General features: G+C 41.5%; 1 long non-coding RNA gene across 3 annotated transcripts in view; it reads left to right on the top strand.

Moving 5' to 3' along the window:
* The window catches only part of LOC118552378 (uncharacterized), a 604,572-nt gene that overhangs the window by 261,411 nt on the left and 315,162 nt on the right, over positions 1 to 27,999 (top strand). Inside the window, exon 1 of one of the 3 annotated variants that reach the window (XR_013447913.1) lies at positions 12,100 to 12,241. The exons of the other annotated variants lie outside the window; for them this stretch is intronic. This is a non-coding gene — a long non-coding RNA (uncharacterized LOC118552378). Of the gene's footprint in view, positions 1 to 12,099; positions 12,242 to 27,999 lie in introns of those variants that run through there. 3 annotated transcript variants of the gene reach the window in all.

The raw sequence follows: 27,999 nt of genomic DNA, 5'->3' as shown, positions 1-27,999 counted from the left end.
TCACTGAGCATCACTACATGTAAGTTACCTTGTGTGGTGCTGGGAATAAAAGAAAGCCAAGGAATTTACAATCCAGCGGTGGTGGTATGCACTTGTGTAAACAGGATAAACACATAAATAGAGGCAGTGCGAGCCTGAACATGCTGGATGATACTGATGGCCCCCGAGCTGCAGGTACCAAGTATGTGCAGAGAAAAAAGAAGTGAATATCTACCTCCAGGTTTGTCAACAGCTGGAACTGATGACAGGGGAAAGAGAGGTAGAAGTTTGCAGTTGGGGACCCCTGTTGTGTGCTGAACAATGCTAATGTGTTCCTGTGCTCATGGGAGACAGATATTAAAGGCCCAAAGAGGAAAACATATTTGGGCCTGCTGGAGCAAGCAGGACATTTCAGTGCTGAAATGAAGGCACCTGAAGGCACAGCCAAGAACTTCTCAGGTGTGTAAAGGGTCAGAGCCTGGGGTGGAGGTTCAGGGAAACAGAGGGGTGATTTAAATCTCTTTTCTGGAGGCGCCTGGGTGGCTCAGTCAGTTAAGTGTCTGCCTCCGGCTCAGGTCATGATCTCAGGGTCCTGGGATCAAGTCCCTGCTTCTGCTTCTGCTTCTCCCTCTCCCTCTGCCCTCACCCCCCCCCCCCCAACTCATGCTTTCTCTCTCTTTCAAATAAATAAAACCTTAAAAAAAATCTCTTTTCTGGTGGACTAGAGGGTTCTCCTTTGGTTGGGATGACTTAAGTGTTATTCTGTGAAGAGGTAGAGGATGGGTGATTTGATAGAATCATATGATTCTTTCTGTGAAATCTGTTTCTCCTTCCCAGCCCTGGAGCACTAGCTCATGGAGTTCATGCTCCTTGAGCTCGAACTGGGTCTGAGCACTAACCAGCCACCCAAACCTGGGCTCTAGTGCAAAGCCCCCTACTGATACACCCTGTGTCCTTCGGCTGGTTACTTCCCTCTCTGTTCCAACTTCCACACTTGTTGACCCTGAAGTCAAACAGGGGTAGTCTGAGTGTGTATAGACACCTGGTGGCAGTTTGGAGGAATTAAAGTCAGTATTATCAGAGCAAAGCCCTGTAGGTTGCTTAGATGTGTCTCAGACACCTAAAAACACTTCCTGGGTTTGGAGGCTAAGTTAGTCAGTCTGAGGGGTTCATCCTGGGAAGATGGGCCTGTTTTCTAAGTCAGGTTTATCTAGAAGTTTATCCTTGTCCCTGGACCAAATGTTCACATTTGGTTTAATTTCTACTATTTCTACAATCTGCAATTAATTTCCTTTCTTAGTTCCACAGAATTTATTTTAGAGGTAAAATGCTTGTGGATAAAGGACTAACACAATGTCTAAAAGGTAGCTGAAGTTTTATGGTGCTTGCCAAGTGTCTTTTAGGTTCCTACTATTATCCACATTTTATAGATGAAAAAACTGAGGCAGAGAGGTGATGTAACCTACCCAAGGTCACAGAGCTAATCAGAGAAAGAGATAGGGTTTGAAGCCAGACTGTCTTAACCCCATAATCTCTACTTTTTAAAAAAAAATTTTATTTTATTATGTTATGTTAATCACCATACAATACATCATTAGTTTTTTATGTGGTGATCCACGATTCATTGTTTTTGTATAACACCCAGTGCTCTATGCAGTACGTGCCCTCCTTAATACCCATCACCAGGCTAACCCATCCCCCACCCCTCTCCCCTCTAAAACCCTCAGTTTTTTTCTCAGAGTCCATAGTCTCTCATGGTTCATGTCTCCCTCCAATTTCCCCCCCTTCATTTTTCCTTTCCTTCTCCTAACATCCTCCATGCTAGTCCTTATGTTCCACAAATAAGTGAAACCATATGGTAATTGACTTTCTCTGCTTGACTTATTTCACTTAGCATAATCTCCTCCAGTCCCATCCATGTTGATGTAAAAGTTGGATATTCATCCTTTCTGATGGCTCAGTAATATTCCATTGTATATATATAGACCACATCTTCTTTATCCATTCATCTGTTGAAGGGCATCTCAGCTCTTTCCACAGTTTGGCTATTGCGGACATTGTTGCTATGAACACTGGGGTGCATATGGCCCTTCTTTTCACTACATCTGTGTCTTTGGGGTAAATACCCAGGAGTGCAATTGCTGGGTCATACGGTAGCTCTATTTTTAATTTTCTGAGGCACCTCCACACTGTTTTCCAAAGTGGCTGTACCAACTTGCATTCCCACCAGTGGTGTAAGAGGGTTCCCCTTTCTCCACAACCTCTCCAACATTTGTTGTTTCTTGCCTTGTCAATTTTTGCCATTCTAACTGGTGTAAGGTGGTATCTCAATGTGGTTTTGATTTGAATTTCCCTGATGGCTAATGATGATGAACATTTTTTCATGTGTCTGTTAGCTATTTGTATGTCTTCTTCAGAGAAGTGTCTGTTCATGTCTTCTGCCCATTTTTTGACTTGATTATTTGTTTTTTGGGGTGTTGAGTTTGAGAAGTTCTTTATAGATCTTGGATACCAGCCCTTTATCTGTAGTGTCATTTGCAAATATCTTCTCCCATTCTGTGGGTTGCCTCTTTGTTTTGTTGATGGTTTCCTTTGCTGTGCAGAAGCTTTTTATCTTGATGAAGTCCCAAAAGTTCATTTTTGCTTTTGTTTCACTAGCCTTTGGAGATGTGTCTTGAAAGAAATTGCTGTGGCCAATGTCAAAGAGGTTACTGCCTATGTTCTCCTCTAGGATTTTGATGGATTCCTCTCTCACATTGAGGTCTTTCATCCATTTTGAGTTTATCTTTGTGTAGGGTGTTAGAGAATGGTCGACTTTCCTTCTTCTGCATATGGCTGTCCAATTTTCCCAGCACCATTTATTGAAGAGACTGTCTTTTTTCCATTGCATATTTTTTCTTGCTTTGTCGAAGGTTATTTGACCATAGAGTTGAGGGTCCATATCTGGGCTCTCTATTCTGTTCCATTGGTCTATATGTCTGTTTTTGTGCCAGTACCATGCTGTCTTGGTGATCACTGCTTTGTAATATAGTTTGAAATCGGGCAACGTGATGCCCCCAGCGTTGTTTTTCTTTTTCAACATTTCCTTGGTGATTCGGGGTCTTTTCTGATTCCATACAAATTTTAGGATTGTTTGTTCCAGCACTTTGAAAAATGTCATTGGAATTTGGATCAGGATGGCGTTGAAGGTATAGATTGCTCTGGGCAGCATAGACATTTTAACAACGTTTATTCTTCCGATCCATGAGCATGGAATGTTTTTCCATCTTTTTGTGTCTTCTTCAATTTCTTTCATGAGTGTTCTGTAGTTCCTAGAGTATAGATCCTTTACCTCTTTGGTTAGGTTTATTCCAAGGTATCTTATGGTTTTTGGTGCTATTGTAAATGGAATCATTTCCCTAATTTATCTTTCTACAGTTGCATTGTTGGTGTATAAGAAAGCAACTGATTTCTGTGCATTGATTTTGTATCCTGCCACATTAATGAATTGCTGTATGAGTTCTAGTAATTTGGGGGTGGAGTCTTTTGGGTTTTCCACGTAATGTATCATGTCGTCTGCAAAAAGAGAGAGTTTGACTTCTTCTTTGCCAATTTGAATACCTTTTATTTCTTTTTGTTTGATTGCTGTTGCTAGGACTTCTAGTACTATGTTGAACAATAGTGGCGAGAGTGGGCATCCTTTTTGTGTTCCTGATCTTAAGGGAAAGGCTCTCAGCTTTTCCCCACTGAGGATGATATTCACTGTGGGCTTTTCATAGATGGATTTTATGAACTTGAGGAATGTTCCCTCTATCCCTGAAGAGTTTTAATCAGGAAAGGATGCTGTATTTTGTCAAATGCTTTTTCTGCACCAATTGAGAGGACCATATCGTTCTTCTCTGTCCTCTTATTAATGTGTTCTATCACATTGATTGATTTGTGAATGTTGAACCACCCTTGCATTCCGGGGATAAATCCCACTTGGTCATGGTGGATGATCCTTTTAATGTATTGTTGGATCCTATTAGCTAGGATTTTGGAATCCATATTCATCAGGGATATCAGTCTGAAATTCTCCTTTTTGATGGGGTCTTTGCCTGATTTGGGGATTAAGGTAATGCTGGCCTAATAGAATGAGTCTGGAAGCTTTCCTTCTGTTTCTATTTTTTGAAACAGCTCCAGGAGAATAGGTATTACTTCTTCTTTGAATGTTTGGTGGAATGCCCCAGAGAATCCATCAGGCCCTGGACTCTTGTTTTTGGGGAGGTTTTTGATCACTGCTTCAATCTCGTTACTGGTTATTGGCCTATTCAGGTTGTCCATTTCTTCCTGTTTCAGTCTTGGCAGCTTATAGGTTTCCAGGAAGCTCTAGGTTTCCTCCATTTCATCCAGATTGCTCAGTTTATTGGCATATAGTTGTTGATAATAATTTCTAATTGTTTCTATTTCCTTGGTGTTGGTCGTGAACTCTCCCCTTTCATTCATAATTTTATTAATTTGGGTCCTTTCCCTTTTTTTTGGATAGGTCTGGACAGTGGTTTATCAATCTTATTAATTCTTTCAGAGAACCAGCTTCTAGTTTCATTGATCTGGTCTACTGTGTTTCTGGTTTCTAATTCATTGATCTCTGCTCTAATCTTAATTATTTCTCTTCTAATGCATGGCTTAGGCATTGTTAGTTGCTTTTTCTCTAGTTCTTTAAGGTGTAAAGTTAGTTGGTGATTTGGGAGTTTTCTATTTTTTTGAGTGCTTGGGCGGCTATGTATTTCCCCCTTAGGACTACCTTTGCAGTATCTCATAGGTTTTGGACTGATGTGTTTTCATTCTCATTGGTTTCCATGAATTGTTTAAGTTCTTCTTTGATTTCCTGGTTGACCCAAACATTCTTGAGCAGAGTGGTCTTTAGCTTCCAAGTGTTGAAATTTCTGCCAAATTTTTTCTTGTGATTGAGTTCCAGTTTTAAAGCACTATGGTCTGAGAATATACAGGGAACAATCTCAATCTTTTGGTACCAGTTGAGACCTGATTTGTGACCGAGTATATGGTCTATTCTGGAGAAAGTTCCATGTGCACTCGAGAAGAATGAGTATTCTGTTGTTTTAGGGTGGAATGTTCTGTATATATCTATGAGGTCCATCTGGTCCAGTGTGTCATTCTAAGCTCTTTTTTCTTTGTTGATTTTCTGCTTAGATGATCTGTCTATTGCTGAGAGTCGAGTATTGAGGTCTCCTACAATTAACATATTGTTATCAATATGACTCTTTATTTTGGTTAACAGTTGGCTTATGTAGATGGCTGCTCCCATGTTGGGGACGTAGATATTTACAATTGTTAGATCTCCTTGTTGGATAGACCCTTTAAGAATGATATAGTGTCCTTCTGTGTCTCTAACTACAGTCTTTAGTTTAAAATCTAATTTGTCTGATATAAGAATTGCTACCCCATCTTTCTTTTGAGGTCTGTTGGCATGGAAGATGGCTCTCTATCCCTTCACTTTCAGTATGGATGTATCTTTAGGTTCGAAATGAGTCTCTTGTAGACAGCATATGGATGGGTCCTGTCTTTTTATCCAATCTGCAACCCTGTGCCATTTTATGGGAGCATTTAGGCCGTTCCCTTTGAGAGTGATTATTGAAAGATAATAATTTATTGTCATCATGTTGCCTGTGAAGACCTTGTTTTTATAGATTGTTCCTGTAAATTTCTGTTCTATACCACTCTTAGGGTCTTTCTCCTTTTATAGAACTCCCCCCCCCTTAATATTTCTTGCAGGGCTGGCTTAGTGGTCACATATTCTTTCAGCTTCTACCAGTCTTAGAAGCTCTGCATCTCTCCATCCATTCTAAATGACAGCCTTGCTGGAAAAAGTATTCTTGGCTGCATGCTCTTCCTGTTTAGTACCCTGAATATGTCTTGCCAGGCCCTTCTGGCTTGCCAGGTCTCTGTGGATAGGTCTGACATTATTCTGATGTTCCTCCCTCTGTACATAAGGAATCTCTTCCCCCTAACTGCCCTTAAGATGGTTTCCTTGGTTGTAAGATTTGCGAGTTTTACTATCACATGCTGGGGTGTTGGCCTGTTTTCCTTGATCTTGGGACGGGTCCTCTCTGCCTCTGGGACACGAATGTTTGTTTTATTCCCCAGATTAGGGAAGCTCTCAGCTATGATTTGCTCAGATTTATCTTCTAGTCCTCTCTGTCTCTCCACCCCCTCTGGGATTCCAATAATTCTGACATTGGAATGTTTCATGGGTCACTTATTCCTCTGATTCTATTTTCATGGATTCTGAGTTGTTTTTCCCTGGCCTCCTCTTTTCCTTTTTTATCTATTAAATGGTCTTCCAGGTCATTAATTCGTTCTGCCTCACTTACCCTAGCTGTTAGATTATCTAGATTAGATTGGATCTCATTGATAGCGTTTTTAAGTTCTGCCAATTCAGCTTTCATTTCTGCCTTAGAGACTCTATGTTGCCATTAATTGATTTCTCCATTCTAGCTGTTGTCTTCACAATTGCTAGCCTGAATTCCATCTCCGACATCTTGGTTATATCTGCATCCATTTGTAAATCTGCGGCATAAATCATAATCTCTGAGTCTTTTCTATTTTGGGGCCTCCTCCTCCTAGTCATTCTGTTGATGGGTGTTTGAGGGAATGTATAGAGTCCAAATTATTGACCACGACCCAAGCAAGATGCACCTGTTTTCTAGGGACTTTAGGGTTGCTGGCCTCTTGTTCTCCCAGCCTGTCTTCTGGGGGAGGGGCCTGCCGCACTGTTACTCAGGCAACCCTGTTTGGGCAGAGTTGCCCTGCCCCCTGTGGTGGGGGATGGGCTCAGTGAAAACCGTTTTTTGGGGGCTTTTGTTCTCTGGTGGCTTTCCCTGGTGGCTTTCCACATCTTTTTCGAGAGTCAGAGCAGAAGAGACCATTTCCAACCCTCTGCCTCAGAGCAGAGAGATCGCTGTCTGTTCTTCAATGAGCTCTCCAGGCCACACTATCTCCATTTCTGTCTGTGTTGCTATAAACTGCAGTGTCCTGGGTTGTGCGCCCCTCAGCAGTGCTCCCAGTCCTTGCCTCCAGGTTGGGACACAGGGGCATGTCTCTGCCTTTGTGCTTCTAAAACCGCCAGCCACCCCCATTTCACATGTGCAACCTTGCTGCTCCAGGTTTCCATCCAGAGGGCTGCCCTAAAGTCCTTTCCCTGCCGCTACTTGTCCTTGAGTCTGTGCCCTGTCCCCAGCATGGGAGGCTATCACTCACTGGCAGTGTAGGATCCCCCTGGCCAGGCTCCTTCCTGCTGCCATTTATCCTCCGATATCTGCCCGCGGAATCACCGCTCCCTGCTTCGTACCTCGAAACCAACCGCCTGCGATATTCTGTTTGTAGAGATCCAGATCTATCTTCTTACATCTCAGGCTGATTTTGTGGGTGTTCAGAGTGGTCTGGTAGATATCCAGCTCAATTCTGGGGACTGGTTGGAATAGGGTCCCCTACTCCTCCACCATCTTTCCCCCCCTCCATAATCGCTACTTTTAACTTCTAATAAACAATAGTTGACTGACTGATACACATGTTTGTTACTTGAGGGACCCTGAAAAAGATCTTACTTCAAAATATACTTTCCACCAAGGGGGTATAGCTCTATATTTACCATCAGGCATTGCCCATTTTCAAAGTTTCTTATAGTGATTTTTTGAATATTTTTAAATTATATTTTTTATTCAAGTATAATTAACCTAGTGTTATATTAGTTACAGGTGTACAATATAATCATTCAACAATTCTATACATTTCTCAGTGCTCATCACAGTAAGTGTGCTCTTAACCCCTTTACCTATTTCATCCATTCTTCCACCCCTCCTCCCCTCTGGCAACCACCAGTTTGTTACAGTCTGTTTTTTTGTCTTTTTTTCCCTTTGTTCATTTGTTTTGTTTCTTAAATTCCACATATGAGTGAAATCATATGATATTTGTCTTTCTCTGACTGACTTATTTCACTTAGTATTATACTCTCTAGCTCCATCCATGTCATAACAAATGGCATGATCTCATCCTTTTTAATATTCTATTGCGTGTGTATATATATACACACATATATAATATATTACATATATACACATATATGTATGTATAATATATTACACATATATATACAGCTTTACATATATATACATATATGTATATATATCCATTGTATATATACATACACACATACATATATATATTAAGACTGAGTAATACACACACACACATATATGTACATATATACATATATATATGTGTGTGTGTATATATATATATATATATATATATATATTCCACATCTTCTTTATCCATTCATCAATGGATGAATACTTAGGTTGGTTCCATATCTTGGCTAGTGTGAATAATGCTGCAGTAAACATGAGGGTGCATATATCTTTTTGAATTAGTGTTTTCATTTTCTTTGGGTAAACACCCAGTAGTAGAATTACTGGATCATATGGTGGTTCTATTTTTTAAAAAAATTAAGTTCAATTAGGCAACATATAGTACATCATTAATTTCAGAGGTAGAATTTAGTGATTCATCAGTTGCGTATAATACCCAGTCCTCATTACATCACATGCCCTCCTTAATGCCCATCACCCAGTTACCCCATCTCCCCACCCACCTCCCCTAAAGCAACCCTCAGTTTGTTTCCTAGAGTTAAGAGTCTCTCATGGTTTGTCTCCCTCTCTGATTACTTCTCATTCAGTTTTCTCTTCCTTCCCTTATGATCCTCTGCACTATTTCTTATATTCCACATATGAATGAAACCATATGATAATTGTCTTTCTCTAATCGACTTATTTCACTCAGCATAATACCCTCCAGTTCCATCCATGTCGATTTCTGATGGCTGAGTAATATTCCATTGTATATGTTTACCACATCTTCTTTGTCCTTTCACCTGGCGATGGACACCTCAGTTCTTTCCATAGTTTGGCTATTGTGGACATTGCTGCTTGTTTATATGTTTATAACATTAGGGTGCAGGTGCCCCTTTGGATCATTACATTTGTATCTTTGAGGTAAATACCTAGTAGTGCAATTGCTGGGTCATAGGGTAGCTCTATTTTTAACTTCTTGAGGAAACTCCATAGTGTTTTCCACAGAGGCTGTACCACTTTGCATTCCCAACAGCGTAAGAGGGTTCACTTTCCTTCACATCTTTGCCAACACTTGTTACTTCTTGTGTTTTTGGTTGTATCCATTTTGACAGGTATAAAGTGACACCATATTATGGTTTTAGTTTGCATTTCCCTGATGATGAGTGATGTTGAGCATCTTTTTGTGTGTCGTGAAGTCATCTGTATGTCTTTTTTGGAAAAGTGTGTATTCAGGTCTTCTGCCCATTTTTTAATTGGATTTTTTTTGTGGAGTTGTATAAGTCCATTATATATTTTGGATATTAACCCCTTATCAGATATATCATTTGCAAATATCTTCTCCCATTTAGTAGGTTGCCTTCTTGTTTTTTTTTGTTTTCCTTCACTGTGCAAACACTTTATTTTGGTGTAGTCCCAATAACTTAATTTTGCTTTTGTTTCCCTTGTCTGAGGAGACATATCTAGAAAAATGTGTTGATATGGCCCATGTCAAAAAAATTGCTATGTTTTCTTCTGGGATTTTTATGGTTTCAGGTCTCACATTTAGGTCTGTAATCCATATTGAGTTTATTTTCCTGTATGGTGTAAGAAAATAGTTCAGTTTCATTCTTCTGTATGTTGCTGTCCAGTTTTCCCAACACCATTTGTTGAAGAGACTGTCTTTTGCATATTGCATATTCTTCTTATAGTGTTTTTGAAGGTGTAGATAGCTTATGAAGGGTTACCTTAACCCACTGATGTGTATTTAGTCATTAGATGTTTTCATTGCTTATTGAATGGAAGTGCTAGAAGGGGCTAAAAGGAACTGCTGGGTTCTTCAAATGTATTTCAATAAATAGTATATCCCTCCTCTGCTCTTGTTCTGAACAAGATTGAAAAAATTAAACCAAAAATATAGTAGTAAAGATGCCACCTTTTTTCTGATAGTGGCTAGATTATAGGCCATGGCTGTAGGTCTGTTAGCCAGAGCTTGCTCATACTAGACCTCAGAATTAGACAGATTTTGCCCACCCAATGGCAACCTTGGGCTGGGGCAGGCATCTCTGCATAGGTGTAGGTCCTGTTATGGCCTGGAGCATCTGTAGTTCCCAAGCAGAAGCAGGGCAGACCCGAGCCAATTATTCTTACAAAATTTGCCAACCAGTTCCTTCTTCCATCTCCAGGGCAAGGAGAAGAAAGGAGTGGAGAGAGGCCAGGGGTGGGGAAAAGGCACTCACATCCCTCAGAAACCTTAAACATCATCTAGTTGCACAGATGCATCGCATCATTGTACAGATGCAACAGAATTCTGACTTTGATAAATGAGTGTTGCAAGCTTGCGAGGGAGATGATCCAGGACACCAGACATCCTGACTTGGGTCCAGAGCTCCATCTACATTGCACTACACTGTTCTCCTACAAAGAGGAAGCAGAGGGAGTAGGAAGGCAAAGGAGGACAGAAGCAGTGATCCTGACTTGGGTCCAGAGCTCCATCTACATTGCACTACACTGTTCTCCTACAAAGAGGAAGCAGAGGGAGTAGGAAGGCAAAGGAGGACAGAAGCAGTGAAGCCTACATAACTGGGTCTAGGGAACAGGGCATAGGGTGACTCCCTTAGCACTTCAGAGCATCAGATGTTGGAGTCAAGCCCTTTTTCCCTGCTGATCTCCTTACAGCCCCACCAAGAGTCAGAATTGGAGACTATTTGAGATTATCCACTTTATTACCAGGGCTCCAGAGAAACAGAACCAATAGGATGTGTGTGTGCGTGTGTGTGTATGAATATATATAATATATACAATATATAATTATATATTATACAATATTATATATTATATATCAATTATGTATTATCATATAATACATACAATTGTATTATGTATTATATATCATATATATATAGTATACATGTGATGTACTATATATATAATGTATAATTGTGTGGGACTGGCCTGGTTCACATGATTACAGAGGCTGGCAAATGGAAAATCTGCAGTGTAAGCCAGCAGGCAGGAGACCCAGGGGATGGAGTCTCAAGGCAGTCTGCTGAAGAATTCCCTCTTGCTCAGGCAATGGGTCTTTTTGTTCTTTTCAGGCCTTCAATTGATCGGGTGAGACCCACCTATATCATGAAGGGTAATCTGCCTTACTCAGAGTTCACTGATTTAGACGTTAATCTCATCCAAAAACACCCTGCAAGTTGAAACATAAAATTAACCATGACACCTTGGTTGTCCTTGTTGGGTTGGTCACTTCCCCTGATGTTAGTTATTTGACTATCCCTTTCATGATTTTTTTGCAATATCTGTGTATTTATTAATATTTTCTTTAAACCAATGCTAACCACTCACTTTACAACATGGATGGAGCTAGAAAGTATAATGCTAAGTGAGGTAAGTCAGAAACACCATATGATTTCACTCATTTGTGGAATTTAAGAAATAAAACAAACAAAGGGAAAAAATAAGAGAGAGAGAGAGAGAGACAACGCAAGAAACAGATTCAGCTATAGAGACAAACTGATGGTTACCAGAGGGGAGGGGATGGGGAGATGGGTTAAACAGGTGATAGGGATTCAGGAGGGCACTTGCTGTGACAGCACTGGGTGATGTATCACTATACTGTACACCTGAAACTAATATAACACTATGTTAAGTAACTGGAATTAAAATAAAAACTTAAAAAAAATAAAGCTACTAAGCGGGACTGTTCAATTGCCAGATGTTGCACGTACCCATTTACTTGCTTAGCCCTGGATTATTTCATCTCCAATATCATAAAAATAAAACCATGTTTTATATATGCACACACACACAACTTACCTTTATACTTAAACACTATTCGAGATAAATGGGATTTGTTGCACTAGTTGTAATTTTTTTCTAACACGCACAAGAATAAGTAACTCAAACATTGTTAAACTGTAGGTAGCACTTACAACCATCTTGCACATTCCATTTGGGAAACTACCAACCAGGGCTGTGGGGAGGGCGCCGAAGCTCCAGCCCACCACCAGGGGGCGCCATCGCCCCACCGTCCCGGAAGCACTTGGCGTTCCAGGGCCCGAGCCCAGGCGGGCTGCAGCGGCGGGAAGACCCCGGAGCGTTACCCGCCAGGGGGCGAACGAGCGCTCCCGAATGGGGCGCCGCGGCGAGTCCCCCCATCCCCCGGGGAGGTAAGGGCGGGGCTGCGCGCGGGCCCTCCGGGCGGCGCGTGTGGGGCGGCGGGGCGCCGGCTCTGCACCGGCCCTGGCCGCGGTGCCGGGGGGACGAGGGCCGCGCTTCCGGGAAGGTCGGGGTCCCGGCTTCCGCCTGCTCGGCCGGAAGGGGCCGTGGGAGTCCAGGGGTCCCCGGCTGGCTTTGGGGCACGGTCGGGTTGGTGCGCACCCTGACGTTTTGTGGGTCCTCCGTGGCGGTGTCACGCCGGCCAGCGCGTGTGCGTGAGCGTTTCCCAAGCTTCGTGCGCGCCTGGTCCTGATGTCTCTTACATTACTCATATTTTGGTGTGAATGGTTTCGCCGCTTTACTTAAATGGAAACATTTGTTTCTCCGTTTTGAAAATTTTTACTTTTAAAGAAAATTTTCTTCATCTATAGAATGGTGACAACGGTACCAGCATCAGAGGGCTGATTAAATGAAATAATACCGGAAGTGCTTAAAACAGCTTAGAACATGGTATTATTGTTACCATTGTAGGTGGAAAAGGAGTTCTGGGAAACACTGGGACGTGTGGCTCTTCAGAGAAGGTTTTAACTCTCTCTTCCAGGAGCTTTTGGAAACTTCTGATTTCCAGGCTAGCCTCCTTCCTCCCGTTTTTACGTGGAGCCTGGTCGTCCTCACTTCTCAAGGGAGATGTTCCCTGCAATTCCATTTTCTCCACTGGAAATGTCTGTCAGTTTAATTGCTTAGGTGGCAACTAAATAGATTTGTCAGCAGGTGGCCCCAGAGCACCGTGAGTGTGTTTGTCCTTTTGGGTCCTATAATTTCAGAGGGGCTTATTTGAACATCTACCCCACATTATGGTGCAAGGTATGGGGGTGGGGTATAGGGATGCATGAAGGTGTGGGCAGGAGCCCCTGGCCTCAGAGAGAATATAAATGATTTATTTTTCTGGTCTTTTTCTTTCACAAGATTTTGGTCTTTATTGGATTCATTCATGTAATCATTCAATAAATATTTATTGGATGCCTACTGTGTTCCAGATGCTATTCAAAGACTTGAGGTACATCAGTGAGCTAGAACAAAGATTCTTGCCCTCATGGAGCTTACATTCTAGCAGGCAGCAATAAAGAAAATAAGTAAATAAGTTATATAGTTTGTTGGAAGTGTTATGAAAAAGAGAAGTGTAAACCTGAGTGTGTGGGGGTGGGGTTTTTGGGATGGGCAGTTTGCAGTATTGAAGAGGGTGGCTAATAGGCCTCATGAGGAAAGCAAAATTTGAGCAAAGATTCAATTTTAGTGTATGTGCTGCCGAAGCGAGCACTTGAGCAAAGATTCAAAAGAAATGAAGTTAGCCAGGCAGAAATCTAGGGGAAGGGTGTTCTAGAGACTATGAAAAATTTGCAGCAGTTACATTATGTACCCTTTTATAAATGAGGTAACTGAGACTCAGAGAAGTGAAATGAATTGTTTAAGGTCTTATGGGGGGTTACTGGCAAGTTGGTGTAGCTTTACCGCCTCATTCCTAGCCCTGTGTTGATGTACCAGATCACATTACTACTCTGTGTTTGCCAAGGTGATGGCGCCTTCTTGTAAAGCTGCACGATACACAGCCTGCTTAAGTGATGACTCAGGTCAGCTTGGCATATTTCCACCCGTTGGGTAATACCAAAACTGCCTGTGATCTTTCTCTTTTACATAATCAGTAAATATTTATTTGAGTGCCGTGGAGGCTAGAAATGAGGCATGGCCCCTGCACCTAAGGGACTAATAATCTATCCATAAACATTTTTGGTCTTCATTTCCTCTCTTTCATCTGATTTCCCTGCTTCCCCCCAAACAAGTCCACTGGTGATCTCTACTTACACCTTGGAATTGAGTTCGTTCTCAAACTTGGTCACCCATTCCCGGAATCTCCCCATATTCCTTTTGCTGCCAGCTGACACACGGTGCCCCTCCCTGGTTATCTCTAGGTCATGACTCTGCATTCCCTCTACACTGTGTTGGACCAGTCTTTGAGACCAGGCTTATGCTTTGTCCTCTAGTCCTAGGCTTTGATTAGATGCCCCTTACTTAGTGCCCCTCTAGAACTGTCTCTTTATCACCCGTATTCACAGTTGTTGAGATCTGTCCACTTGATTGGAGACTCTGTGTCCTCCTCCTTGGAAATTGTGCTCCTTGGGCATTCTGCTTGGTCCCTTTGAACTGCCTCTCTGAGCCTGAGTCACCTGTCTCAGCCTCTGGCCCTGAGAACTCAGGACATGTGCTGTGTCTCCTTCCTGCCCACATTTGCTGGGAGGATACTGTGTTACCTGGTGTTAAAGTCCTGGGTTATGGTGCTTGTGGAACAGCAGTGAAGGACAGAAAGCTGTATTTAGGTAATTAATTGAGAACTAGTAGTTTGGAGGAGAGCGGAGCTTGGTAAGCCTGTAGTGGATAAGAATGAGGAAGCCTGGTATTGAAGAATGGGTAGAATTAAGATGTGTAGGGGAGAGAACAGGGTGGGGGTGAACTTGGGGTGTTGTGGGGCAACGAGAGATGAGCCTGAATAGAACAGAGAGGGTGTGTTTGGGAGTGCTGTGGGAAGATGGTAGATAGGCAGGGCGGGGCTGGAGCAGGGCTTGGAGCACCAGGTCAAGAAGTTTGTATTACAGCATCATAAACTATTCTTAAATACAGAAGTTCCTGGGAAGCTGGTCTAAAGGCCTTAAGGACAACATGTCATTAGGACCTCTATATCCACCTGCTTCTCTTTGAGCATCTTAAATTTACTACATTCTTGAATGCCCCATATAAAAGAGGTCCCATTGGTTATTTTGTCATGGTGTCCTGTTTCTTATTCTTTGCTTGTTTATTCTCAGTCTCCTCTAGAGTGTCCTCTAATGAATGCTGCCACGACAGGGACTCCGTCCGGCTCCCTTTCGTATCCTCAGGATGCAGCACAGTATCAGCTACTAAAGGCTCTAAAAATAATTGTTGACTGAATGAACACTCTAAACTAAATATCTGTTTCTCAAACCTTGCTCTGCCTTCTGGATACTTGAATTCTCTTAGTGCTAACACCATCTGTGTGGTCTGCACAGTTGGGAACTTGGAGTCAGCCTTGATGTAGACATGAACACAGAACCTGACTGCCCCTGAACTGGACACGGGCTGTAGTCCCACTGAGACCTTGTTTCACACTCCAGTATGATAAGATAACAACGCACCCTGTTGCATTTTAGATGCGAAGGCTGAAAGCATCAAATGTAAACATTGAGGGAAAAGAAGTTAGAATTCACTGGGAAGCGGGGCCAGTGGCAAATCGTAAATCACATCTTTCTAACCATGATATTAATTATTCTGATCTCTTCAAGGGCCAGAATTACATAGTGGTTTAATAATAGTATTGGCTTATGTTAGGTTGCCTGGGCTCAGATCTTGCTTCTGCCACTTACTCGCTGTGTGTCTTTGGAAAATCTGCTTTAACCTCTTTGTGGCTCTGTTTTCTCATCCACAAAATACGAGCAAGAATAATACCTCACAGAATTATTGTGATTAAGTTCTTAGAGCAGTGCTAGCACATAGTAAATGCTCAACAAGGGATAGGTATTGTTAGCTATTAATATTCACTGAGCATTTAAGCTAATATGTGATCTATTGCCATTTTGAGCTGCTGATCTGAAACAGGCAGCCACATTTCATCAGGGAATGATCTTTACAAGATGTGACCAAGGGTGTGGTAGTGAAGGGACGTCGGAATTTGTTGAGTGAGGACTGAGTTTCTACAGGAGAGGCAGTGGCCAGGGAGAGCACCAGGTCTGGATGGGATTATTTTGGGTAGAACGTGCACACGAATTCCCTGACACAACGAAGGAAATATTACCACTTAGCTCTCTATATGCCGGGGTGCGCAGAAATCTAAAAGAACTCTGCTTCTACCCTGTTTTTGCTTTGTAGGAGGAGAAAGCAGCTGTGTTTGAAGCCAGGCCAATTATGATCGTGGTGGTTGGTGCCTTGTCAAAGCCCTCCTTTACATTCCCATCCTCTCTTTCTTCACTATGGCTCTCTGCCTCAGTGAACATAATTGGATGTTTCATTCCAAGAGTCGTGGTGGACAGGAGGGTTTGGAGATTTTACCACACTGGTTACCCAAAAAAAGTTCCTTTTCACCCCTGGGTCCCTGTGCCCCACCATTTCGGGTACTCAGTATTCTTACCACCTCCTCCAACAAACAGCAATGGTGGATTTGATAACCAATTATTTTACACTTTAGAGTGATTTTCTTTTGCTGAATTTTGAGATACTTGGAGGTGAAACATTTTAGAGCTATAGAAACAACTGTGGCAGATCTGTGCAGTGTTGATGAGGTCTCTCCCAGGCCCTCTGGGCTTCCTACAGGTGTCCTCTAGGGGCCCCTTAGTCCAAACTAAGGGAACTGAGGGTGCAGACACCAGCATTCTTCTCTTCTAAATGCCAAAGGCAATTAGCAGGTGTGAGACACAAAAGTCTGTGAGAAGATGCTATGGGACACTTCCATCCAGAATGGGAAAAAGATTGCCTGAACCCAGATGGAGGGGAGTTTGGAGAAAAAATAAAGAGTAGGATATAGCATGTGAGGCTCAGCTCTCCCTTGCCCCAGACTGAGTGTGAGGGATGGTGATTTTTTTTTTTTTCCCCAGAAAGGGACCGATGGAGGGCATGTGTGGTGATGAGCACTGGGTGTTATACGCAACTGATGAATCGTTGAACATGACATCAAAAACTAATCATGCACTATATGTTGGCTAACTGAACATAATAATAATAAAAAAAAGAAAGGGATCGATGTATTTCTGAATAAGGCCTTGATCAGGGTGGCCACCTCTCTTTATAGCACATTCTATACTGCCCGTAGATAAAGGAGTCTCTGTAAATGAGTATGTCCGGTATCAGTGAACAGTCCACTCGGTAAATGTGGGCATGCTGGAGCTGAGAGGACATGTGCCTCCCTGTCTTACTGTCCCCACAGTGCCTGCGAGCCCTGTAGAGAGTTGCTTTGGTGCTGTGGAGTAGAAGGCATGTCTTGGCATGAGTGTTGCAGAAACTCAGCCCCTGAGTTTGCCTTAGCCTGAAAATGGTCTGAGGGGGAGTTCGTGTGTGTCCAGTGAGCCCTGTCCCCCTCCTGGGCTCTTGCCTGTCTTCTTCTTCAACACTCTGGTCTAGTCACTTTTCTGATTCTATCTCTAAGAGGATTTAAGTCTCATATATTGGTTTTTCCCCATCACATGGGGCCATTCTGGACTCTAACCCTCAAGTTTCTTCTGGGTAGGCCCCTCTCTCCATTCATTCCTTGATACATCTGCAGAGCTGTTTCCAGAGTCACAGTCATCATCGAACCAGTCACCTCTTCACCTACAATGTTCTGGAATCTCTCTGCCTGCTCCCTCAGGTCCTTTCACTCATTCAGTGCTGACCCGATTTCCTGACAGTTTCACTGATTGTCTGGCCTTTGGCTTTTTGGTGATTTCCTTCAGCATTCCCTCCTCCTTGGTGTTCTTGGTGGCTTTATTTCCAATACACAGCATCCCCAGTTCTTTGCTTATTTGTTTGCCAGTAAAACCTGCCATTGCTCTTTGATTGAACCCATAGTTTTGGATCATGGAATTATACCATTAGAATTTCAGTGGGATTTCTGAGGTAACTATCTCCTCACCTAACTAAAACTAGGCTGTTCCTGAATGATGTTGCTTTCCAGCAGTTCCTGTATAGGGCACTCCTTCTCCCTGCACTGTGTATGGCCTGGAGATGGGGTAAGCATGCTTTCTGCGCACCGTGTGTCTTCTTTCAACAGCCACTCCTCCACTGACGCACATACACTCCACCCTCTTACCATCCTCATTTTTAGCTCAAGTAATCTCCTTGCCCTATAACCATATTCAATGAGAACTTTGGCACCTGTCTCTTTCCACCCTGGCTTTTGTCATCATTCTGGAAAACTTCAACAACCATGTTGATGACACATCTGGATCCTTCATTTCTTATACCCCATTGATTCCCACCTCCACTCTGCGTCAGCCACCCAAATAGCCGCACCCCACACCTTGCTGCCACCCACGATTGTTCCACCTCTGAAGCCATGAACCCTGAAATTTCAATTATTATTATTATTTTTTTAAGTAGGCTCCATGCCTAGTGTGGAGCCCAGCGCAGGGCTTGAACTCACAACCCTGAGATCAAGACCTGAGCTGAGACCAAGAGTTGGATGCTTAACTGACTGAGCCACTCAGATGCCCCATGAAATTCCAATTATTGATCTCACAGCACAGCTTTCTAACTCTGTGACTCCCAGGTTCCCACTAAGTCTGTTCTTAAAAAATAATCTGTATTTTTATTTTGAGTAATTGCATGCCTGCCTCCCAGAATTAATACTAATAAGCATTTTTGTCATATTTGTTTCAAGTCTTATTCAAGTGAATAAAACATTAAAGGTACATTTAAGTCTCTTTCCTGTGCTCTTCCCCCAGATTCTAATCTCCCCTCTCATCAGAAGCAGCCACCATCATGAATTTGGTGAATGTGTATGTTTGTGTATATAAAATATAATATTGGGGCGCCTGGGTGGCCCAGTCGGTTGGGCATCTGCCTTTGGCTCAGGTCATGATCCCAGGGTCCTGGGATCCAGCGCTGCGTCGGGCTCCCTGCTCAGGGGGAAGCCTGCTTCTCCCTCTCCCTGTGCCACTCCCTCTGCTTGTGCTCCCTCTCTGTTAAATAAATAAAGAATATCTTAAAAAAAAAGTAATCTTGTTTTTTGTTCCTGTACATAATTTGCAACTTGATTTTCACTCAGTGTTATGTTTGAAAATCTACATGTACTGGGACACCTGGTGGCTCAGTCAGTTAAGCGTCTGCCTTCGGCTCAGGTCATGATCCCAGGGTCCTGGGATCGAGCCCCACAGCCAGCTCCCTGCTCAGTGGGGAGCCTGCTTCTCCCTGTGCCTCTGCCTGCCGCTCCCCCTGCTTGTGCTCTTTCTCTCTCTCTGACAAATAAATAAATAAAATCTTAAAAAGAGAAAATCTACATGTACATAACAAATAGTCCGTTTCTTCTAAGTGCTCCATAGTATCCCAATGTAAGAATGTAGTGCAATTTATCCATTTTCCAAATTCATCACTACAAAGAGTGCTGCATTAAACACCCTTGTCAATATCTTCCCACACAGAACAGTCTGTACAGCTCTGTGGCTAGGGTGGGACTACTACCCTAGTAGACTCTACGGTGGACTAGACTCTATGGTGCCCTTGTGTGCATTAGAAAGGCTTCCTCTTCGCATGGACCTAGTCCTCTGAATACACAGCTTGACAAACGGAGGGGCCTGGGCAAAGAGTAAAGTTCTCAGGTGGATGAAGCTTTGTCCTCAGGATGCATGAATTGTTAAGTGGATGTGGACTGGGTTTCTCGGACTTAACTCCCTGTGGGCACCTCTGGACAGGGGACATATTTCACAGCCATCTTTGGTGCCTTGGATTAAGACAAAACAAAACTTTAGAGTCACACTGTGAGGGTTTAAATGCTAGCTATTGTGACCATAGCAAACTACTTAAAATCTGTGCCTCACTGTGCTCATCAGTAAAATGGGAATATGGAATTCTCTCCCGTGGGTTGTAGGGTAATCAGAAGGTTATATATAGTAGTTTAGCATTTAGCATATAGTAAGTTTTACATAAATGTTAGGTATTATTATTTTCTTACATGTGCAGATTCCTTTACGGAATAACAGCAGGACTATAGCTGCTGGTTGGGAGGGTATGCACTTTGAAATAAACCTGTTCTTTATCCCGTCCCTATTTTTTCAGTCTATCAGTCTCGCTCTTGCTTTCTTTCATATCCAGCCTGGATCCCATAATCACACTTTTGAAACTGTGGACCGCAGTCATGTTATAGGGCATTGGAATTATTCAGAGCAATGGGAAAGCATCGCAAAGAGGAGCAAACCAAATCACCCAGGCCGCTCCCCAAAGTGGGCAGAAGGAAAGGCTTGGATTAAGGGTGCAATAAGAGTGACCTCGTTCTGCCAGTCATGAGGACTCTTCTTATCTAGATAGGGCCTCCACCTCCTTTGAGAGATGTCTCACATAACAATGGCGAGTGATCTGAGCTCATTTTCTTCCTCTCACTTCCTTCTTTCCACCCCTACCTCCCCATGCACACACTCCTTCAGCCCACAGTCTGATACATTTATTATTAACAGCTGCTTACTGCCTGTTATTTGCTTTCCTCTCCCTGCTAATTCTCCCACATTATGCTTCTCTCATTTTCTTCAGTTCCGTTGCCAAAAAAGTCCCAATATTCTTAATTCTTTCTTAAAATACTCCCTGCAACCCCTTGTTCTACCGGAAATCTGGTTTCCCTTTATCCTATGAAGTGGAGCCTAGCTGTTCCTGGTGAGGTCAGTAGGCTAGTGGATGGATTGAGAACAAGTTTTGCAGTCAGTCACACTTGAATTTGAATCTGAACTATATCGTGGGTAGATTGTGTGTCCTTGGCCTCATGACAACTTATAAAGATCTCAGTTTGCACACCTTGGTTTAAGGATCTCTGCTCCAAAGAGCTGTGAGGTAAAAAAGGGATAAGTAACCTCACATTGATGCATAGCTTCTAGTATATTCCATATTGTTATTTACCTTTACCCAAAAAGTTGCTGCTACTAGTAAGCCCATCCTTACTACTGTAATTGGAATATAGAAGAAAATTTGCCTGTAACTTTATCCCTCTCTTCACACACATACAGTTTGGGCCCAAGGGAGGTCCTACAGGTGTCTTTCCTGTCCTCCCATACCTGTACCCTTCACTAAGGATCATTAAGTGTCCTTGAACCCTTCACTTTTCCTTGCACCTGCCCTGCCAATTCCAAACCTGTGGTTAACCTACCTTCATTTTCTTTGCTGCTTCTGCCAGGTTGTTGGGTGTTGGGTTAGCTTCTCTCTGCACATTTATGATGTGCAGCCTTATCTAGGCTCTGAAGACTTCCTGGCAGTCTCTTTTCTGATTCCTAGTTGGTGCCCTTTCTCAGACCCTCAACAGGTGTATCACACCTTTTCTGCCTTTTTCAAGCCTCCGTCCCTTCCCATCTTCCTTTTAGGAGATTACTTCACTTCTCCTTTATTAAGGTGGTGGAATAATTGAAAAAACATTAGGAGCCCAGTTTCAAGAAGAATGTTTCCTTGAATAAATGACACCGTAGATATTTAAAGGGAAAAAAGCCACAAGGTTACCAAGGTTACAGTTAGTGTGTTCACGTGGGTAAAACAGCAGTTCTTCCACATGATTATCATACTTGTAGAAGTTAGTATTGCAGATGTCAGGGAGAAAGCTTTTTATGTTAGAGAGACAGTAATTTACAGGAAAGGGCTCAAGGCTTCATTGATTTGGGGAGACTAATTCTAGGTAGAAGCTTCTTCCTTATTTTTAGCTTATCTGAGGGCATAAAGAAGATTTTTCCTCTCTGACTGTGGGACCGGTGGGCTTAGTCATAATTGTGGCTGGGCAAGGGGTCAGTTTTGTTTTCTCCATAGGGGCCAATGGATGTGAAGTCTCCTAAATTCCATTTTTCTCTAAGGAAGCCACTGGATCATAGGGCATTCAAATACAGGTTGCTGGGCCCCATCTCCTAGAAGTTTGGATTCAGTGGGTATGGGGTGGAGTCCAAGAATTTGCTTTTTAAATAATTACCTCAGCTGATTCTGATGCAGCTCGTCCAAAGGATCCCTTTTTAGAAACACTGACTTAGTGATATTTTCTCTCATTTTTACCTCAAGAGTGTGAGGTACACTAATTCCTTTTCAGGGCTGATTTCTCTCTATGTGCTCTTGATTGCATTTTGTCATTTCTTCTTGGTCCTCCAGCCAGCAGTGAACTTCCCTTTCTCTGGTACCGACTGTCTCACAATCTCCTTCCCCTTGGCTTATCAATATTATTCACTCATAACTTTTTTTATTTAGTGTCTCATATGTTTCCAGCATATAGTTTAATTTCCTTCTTTGTAAAGCCTGCTTCTTTCCTGCTCTTCTCCTCTTTACCACTGAACTTTTTGAAGGAATCTTTCCTTTCCATACTGATTTTTAATAATTACAACTACTGTAGCAACAAATAGTAATAAGGATAGCCACTGACATTTACTGGTTGATTCCTGTGGCCCAGACACTTATATTGACTGTGTAGCTGATACTCCACATATCAGTTAAAAAATATGTATATCAGGATATGATACTGGACTATTCAGTTATGTTGATGTGTACTTTTCTACCAATACCCTACGGTTTTGTTTATTATAACTTTATTAACTACATTTTATGTTCATGCCCATTACTTAACTGGAATTCTCATTTTGGTTTCTGGAACACCCCTTTTTTTGTGCTTGTCTTCCTACTTTGATTCATCTTTATCGATGTCCTTCACTGGCTTTTCTGCTTATGTCAACTCCTTTTAGAGCCCTTGAGAGCTTGTCTCCAACTTGATTTTCTAGCCACAGTTCCCAATACTCTTTCTTGGACCTACATGCTTCAGCCAGAGACACCTTCTTTTTGGTCCCTGAACATACTATTTCCTCCCTATCTCTGCACACGGAGTCCCCTTCTTTGCTGTGAAGTCTGGCAATATTGCATAGCAGATTGTCCCAGCTATGTGCCTCAGAGTGCCTGCTGATTTAAGATCTTCAACACCTGGAATGCTCAGGCTTTGTAGATAAGGACCAAGCAGCAGCTGGGAGGGCTGCTCAGGGATCTTTCATCCATGGGGTAGAGCACACAGGGTGGGGGAGTTGGAGAGCACAGGAATAGGTAGTGGGGCAGGCCGGAGACAGGGAATTCTGGCTGTTGGGGGCAGTGGATATAGGATCTTTGTCTTTTAAAGAGTGCAAGACTGTGGGTGGTTGTTTTTAATTAGTCCACAGTGAACTTCAAACGAGGCAAGCACTAAGGAGGACTAGGTCAGAAATGCCACCCCTTGGAATTGAAGCTAATGAGGACCATTAAATGTGATGAGATAGATAAAATGTGAGGACGTGAGTTCTCTGCAGCAGGGATCCTCCCTTGGAAATTGTTCTTAAGTGTGTTGCTAATGAACTAGGGTATTTCTCAAGTGTCCCTCAAGGACATTAAGTATCCTTGCATTGAGGGTAGGAAAGGAGAGTCAGAGGAATATTAGTTGATGTGTCTCCAGCAGTGCCCAAGAAGAGTGTGCTGCTCTGGTTTTAGGTGTTCGATTGTACAGATGGCCCTTGAACAACATGGGTTTGAACTGCACAGCTCCACTTACGTGTGGATTTTTTTGGATAAATACAGCACAGTACTGTAAATGTATTTTCTCTTCTTTACGATTTTCTTAACATTTTCTCTAGCTTACTTGATTGTAAGAATATGGTATATTATACATATAACATACAAAGTAGGTGTTATTTGAATGTTTATATTATTGGTAAGGCTTGCAGTCAGCAGTAGGCTGTTAGTAATAAAATTTTTGGAGGAGTCAGAAGTTACATGCGGGTTTTCAGTTGTGCATGGAGGGGAGAGGTCAGCACGCCTAACCTGCATCTTGTTTAAGGGTTAACTGTAGTTGTTTAAAGAGAAATATTACTAGAGTGGAAGACCTTTCTGGTAGCAACTCATGTTTTTGAGTGTCAGACAGATCTGGGTCTCCACCTGGCTCTACTAATGTAAGGAAGTCACCTAACCTTTCTGAGTCTTCTTTTCCTCTTCAATAAAATGAATATAAAAACACCTCTTGTCACAGGGTTGTTATGAGAATGAAACTAAGCAATGAATAATATATTAAATAATATATATAAAACACATAATTTAATATTCCCCACTCACATGGTACTCAATAAAGACGTTAGTTTCATACTCTCTTTCCCTTTTAGGACAAATTGTTAAAATTGTCAGGTTATCATAGCATGATAGAGGAACATTTTGAGAATAAAACTCTTTTGCTCTAAAGCTCATTTAACAACCTCTGATATCTCTTAAATGAATCTATCCATTGGAAGGGAATACCCCATAGTAGACAACTGGTTCCTGTTCCCAATGCTCATGTATTTTGTAGTTAGTAAATTAGATCCTTAAGACTTTGCTTACTATGACTCTGTCTTTCAGAGTTTGGTTACATCTGAGTGTACAGAAAAATAGTCGATTTTCTTCACCTTCAAAAGTGAGATCCAGACTCTGGACAAGGAATTGAGACCCTATAAGATCCTGCCTAAAACAATGACCTTCTGCTTCTACCTTTAGATTCTGTAGTCATAACAAAGAGAAGAGAAACACATGAAAAATGGGCTTAGCTATACAACTAGGCATTTATATGAAATTTCTTTGGTTTCTCTTACTAGAATAATTTTTTTTTTTTCTTTCTCCAGAGCTCTCAAAATTTGGAAGAGGCAAAGAATAAGTTTGGGCTGTTGCCTGGAAAAGGGGTCAGGGTTTGGTCATCATCCTTGTAGACTCAGATAGGTTGCACTACTGTCATAGAGTTGATTAGACTCACGAAAGCTGTTTCTTTGTAACTAGACTCACCAGGGACTGAAGTAAGAAAACCAGAATGCCAAGAGAGAGTCAGAAAGTCAGAAATGCACTGCCAGAAACACTAGGTATCTATGTTAGTGAATGGTTAGTGAATGCCTTTTCTTTTTGGGAAAATTATAGGAAGCCAAAAATTACAAGGCTCCTTGGTGAGTTTCAAGTTGAGCCAGACAGTTGGTTGTGTGATTCAGATGATGACTATCATCAGGTACTGATGTACTGATACATACATTTCAGCAACTGGGACATGCTGGACCAGATAGTCCAGGGACTAGCTTGGTAGAGTACTTTCTCCCTTGAGCAGTCCTTGATGGGCATTCTAACTTGGATCTTTGTGTCCTCCTTTTTCTTGTGAAATAATTTGAGGTTTACAAATAAGTGTAGGGAATAATATAATAAACATCTTTTTGCTTAATGGGGCACCTGGGTGGCTCAGTCAGTTAAGTGGCTGACTCTTGGTTTCCACTCAGGTTATGGTCTCAGGATCCTGGGATCAAGCCCCATGTAGCGTTCTGCACTCAACAGGGAGTCTGCTTGTGGATTCTTTCTCTCCCTCTCAAATCAATCAATCAATCAATGAATCTTAAGAAAAAGAACACTGTTGGCCTTGTTTATTCTTTTTTTTGAAAGAAGTTTTTCCTTCCTTCCTTCTTTTTTGTTTCAAGTTTTTATTTGAATTCTAGTTAGTTAATATACAGTGTAATGTTAGTTTCAGGAGTAGAATTTAGTGATTCATATAATACCCAGTGCTCATCTTAATAAGTGCCCTCCTCAGTACCCATCACCACTCTCTCCAGAGGTAACCACTATCCTGAATTTGGTGTTTAACATTTCCATAAGGATTTATAAATTATAAATAAATTAATAAATTATAATTTACCAATTATGTAGTTAATAACTACAAACAATGTATGGGATTATTGTGTATGTTGTAAAGCTAAGTAAATGGTATCACACTATATACACATGTTTTACAACTATTTTACTAAATATTCTATTTTGGGAACTTGTTCATATTGAGATATATATATATGTATGTGTGTGTGTATATATATAAATATAAATGCATATAAATATAAATATATATGCATATATATATATAATCAAGTAGAAGCAGAAAACTTTTCCCTTCTTCCCTTCTATGTTCTTTGGCTGCCCTAATAATTAAATTGGCATAAGACAGGGTAACAGGAAAAAAATTTAATTTCATATGTTTGGGAGCCCCATAAAAATATGAGACTCAAAAGCAGTCAGGCAGTTCAGGCTTGTATACCATCCTGAGCTAAGGAGATACAGGTCTGGGGCTTCATTGGGGAGGAAGGCAATTCACAGGAAGACAAGAAGAGCAAATGGTTGCCATGCCATGCAGTTCAGGCTTGTATACCATCCTGAGCTAAGGAGATACAGGTCTGGGGCTTCATTGGGGAGGAAGGCAATTCACAGGGAGACAAGAAGAGCAAATGGTTGCCATGCCATGCAGATAAGTCTTTCTGATACAAAAAGTGGTCTCTGGTAATAGCCGTCTCCCTGGTACAGGTTTCCTATCTAAATTCTCTTAGTTAAAGGAGAGGTACAAACAACTCTTCCTGAGTCTGCTAGGCCTTGATTGCCTTCAGCTCAAAATCATCCATATGCCAAAGTGGCATATTTTGGGGTGTTGTATTCTACCCTCTCCATATACATGCCATCAATTTTAACTGCTGTATAGCATTCTAGTATACAGATATTTCTCTATTACTCTATTCTTCTGTTGAACTTTTAAGTTGTTTGTAACATTTTGGTGACTCTTGTGTGGTTGTCAGATTGCTTCCTAAGTGGTTACCAGTTTGGACCTTATTGCTCCATGTCATCCCCAAAACTGGATATGGTCAGAATTTAGTTTTTTCTAATCTGATGGTTATGAAATGGTATTTCATTGTGTTTTAATTTTCTGTTCCCCTGAGAATCATTTTAAAAATGCCACTTGGCCATTCAGATTTCTATTTTGGAGAATTTTCTTTTTATAAGTTTGGCTGTTTTTTCCTAATTTGATATTTGTAAGTTCTTTGTACAATCTGGCTATTAGTCAGTTGTCACAGGCATTGCAAAAGTTTTATCCTAGTCTGTGTCTTATCTTTTTTATATTTTGAGAGTGTCTTTTGATTTACAGACATTTAGAATTTAATTGTAGTAAAATTCATGAATTTTTTCTTTGTGGTTTTTATATTTCTTGTTCAAGACTTCAGTCTACTTTGAAGTCATAAAGATATTGTCCTATATTTTCTTTAACATATAAAAATGTTTGGCTTATCACACTTTAGGTCTTTAATTCACTTGGAATTGATTTTGTGTATGGCATATGAAATGGAGGTATAATTTTTTTTACATGGAAAACCAATGATGGTGGCACTATTTATTGAAAGGTTTGTCTTTTCCCACCGAGATGCGGAGTCATTACTGTTATATGTGAGGTGTGTATGGGTCTGTTTCTGGATATTCCACTGCTCTATGTGTCTGTTCTTACAACAATTACATACTGTCCTAAATAATAAAACTTTGTAATATCTTTTATATCTGATGACTTTCCTCTTCCTTATTTAAAAATTGTCCTGGTCATCTTAAAAAAAAGATTTTATTTATTTATTTGACAGAGAGCAAGAGAGCACAAGCAGGGGGAGCAGCAGGCAGAGGGAGAGGGAGAAGCAGGCTCCCCGCTGAGCAAGGATCCTGATGCAGGGCTCCATCCCAGGACTCTGGGATCATGACCTGAGCCAAAGGCAGATGCTTAACCAACTGAGCCAACCCAGGTCATTTTTAATTCTTTGTTCTTCTATATAAAAAAAAATTTGGAATTAGTGTGTCAAGTTTCACAAAAAGCCTTGTGAAGACTTTAAACAAAATCAACTTTATTGAGATATAGCTTTCATATGATAAAGTGCATCTGTAGAACAATTCCATCACTCTTGTGCTCCCTTGTGTCCCTCTTTCTAGCCTATTCATAAATCATAAGTTCTACCCCCATTCCTAGTTAACCACTAATCCTGTTTTTATCTTTAGTAAGTCTCATGTAAATGGAATCATATTGTATGTACTCTTTTGTGTCTGGCTTCTTTTGATCAGTATAATGTTTTTGAGGTTCGTCCATCATGTATATCAATAGTTAATTCTTTTTTCCTTCCTAAATAGTGTTTCATTGTATCGTTGCACCACCGTTTGTTTATCTATTCATTGGTTGCTTTTGGGTTGTTCCTAGTTTCAGGCT

This window comes from Halichoerus grypus, chromosome 5 (assembly GCF_964656455.1).
Source record: "Halichoerus grypus chromosome 5, mHalGry1.hap1.1, whole genome shotgun sequence".
Taxonomy (NCBI): Eukaryota; Metazoa; Chordata; class Mammalia; order Carnivora; family Phocidae; genus Halichoerus; species Halichoerus grypus.
Note: the sequence above shows the minus strand (reverse complement) of the source record. Positions and strands in the feature narration are given on the sequence as shown.